Consider the following 1740-nt stretch of genomic DNA (forward strand, 5'->3'; position numbering starts at 1 on the left):
GTGTGCGCCTGCTCGCGCATGTGTATAGCCAGTCAGCCAGGCAGCCAGCCAGCCAGCCAGCCAGCCAGCCAGACGTACAGACAGACAGACAGACAGACAGACAGACAGATAGATAGATAGATAGATAGATAGATAGATAGATAGATAGATAGATAGATAGATAGATGGATAGATTTATGTAGCCAACTGGCAAAGTCATCAAAGTACTGGAAAGAATGCCTTACCGTATTTTTGGATCTGAGATTAAATCATTCATGGCCTACTTGACTTGTAAGCATAATCCACTGGCAGGTGTACACAAACACCTGGTAGATTGTGGTTTTGTTGAAGCCTATTTTGGAGCCCCTATAACAGATCAATGGGACTGCTTTGATTGCTTTCCTTTCCAGATATCCCGTATAATTATATACGCACACATACATACACACACGCACTTATATATATATATTCTGTTATTCTTTTGCGTGTTCCAGCCATATTGCTGCGGTCATGGCAAAGCACCCCTATGCCTTTGTACCCTTTCCAGAGCGCTCTTATGTAGTTGATTTCTTCTGGGCGTTGGGATTTCATATGATTGTTCTTGCATGTGATTTGTTTCCTCGTTGTTGGTTTGTTTACCCTCTTTCGAATTTCATGCCGGGACATTGGCTCGTTCGATATCGTGCTTATCCTCATCCACATTATGTAGCTTTCTCAATTCTTGTAACAGAGCATTGAAAAGCTATAAGATTTTGGAACCTAAGATGTTGTAGGACTTGATCCTCACTTTAGATGGATGGGCGGGACACAAATGCCTGTACGTGACGCCACTGGCATTCGCTGCAGGCATTTGTATAACTTCGAGTACTGGAGTTTGATGCTAGTACATCCATGAGTTTTCACATATAGGTTATGATATATCTTTTACGTCTTTACACCCCTGATTTAATAGAACAACGGCAATGAATGCTTTTCTATTAATACTGACACTAAGCGATTTATAGAATCTGTCTGCTAATGCCGAGAGTTCATTGTGACCATTTCTATATAGATTTTAATGATAAATAATATGAAACCACAAAACTCTGCTGCAAATGTAGTTTTAAATTATCATACAGAATATGCAATTTTTATTTACATTTCATCGTTTTCACCCTCTGGACTACATAGATATATTCTGCGATAGAAATGTATTTACAGAAAAAATATTGGTATCTACATTTGATTTTTCGTATGTTAAATAATTTCTTTTCCACACCGTAAATTTCACAAACACCTGTTACAGGGTCTCCACATTGCAGCTTTTCATTTATCTCTAGTTACATTCTAACATTCATGTTCTCATTCATTTACGAATTTCACTATCACTTCATGATGTTTAAATTCTAAAGATAGAATATTTTTTTAAGCAAAGAAACATTTCAGTATTTACTGAGATAATGTATATGCAGCAGATGCCACGATATATTGGTGATAATCAAGATCCGGGTTTCGATACCAAATGTGATGCTGTCCTGTCCCCAATAGCTTTCACACACACACACACACACACACACACACACACAATATCCTTCCAATGTAAAAACCCTTGATCGAGTGCTTAACTATTGCTATAAGTGTTAACTCTTATGTTGTCACTCGACATGCTTAGCTATATCAGGAAAATCTCTTTGGAAACTGAACAATCGTCAAAAAGGTTTTCCTTTCTCTTTCTTTTTCTCTTCACATATTTGTGTGTATTGAAACATGTATGGACAGACA

The 1740-nt window shown here is 37.7% G+C and overlaps 1 protein-coding gene across 3 annotated transcripts in view; it reads left to right on the forward strand.

Annotated features, from left to right (window-relative positions):
- LOC106880835 (RYamide receptor) overlaps positions 1-1740 on the forward strand; it is a 438750-nt gene that overhangs the window by 50191 nt on the left and 386819 nt on the right. The gene's annotated exons all lie outside the window — the stretch shown is intronic.

This window comes from Octopus bimaculoides, chromosome 15 (genome assembly GCF_001194135.2).
Source record: "Octopus bimaculoides isolate UCB-OBI-ISO-001 chromosome 15, ASM119413v2, whole genome shotgun sequence".
Lineage (NCBI taxonomy): Eukaryota > Metazoa > Mollusca > Cephalopoda > Octopoda > Octopodidae > Octopus > Octopus bimaculoides.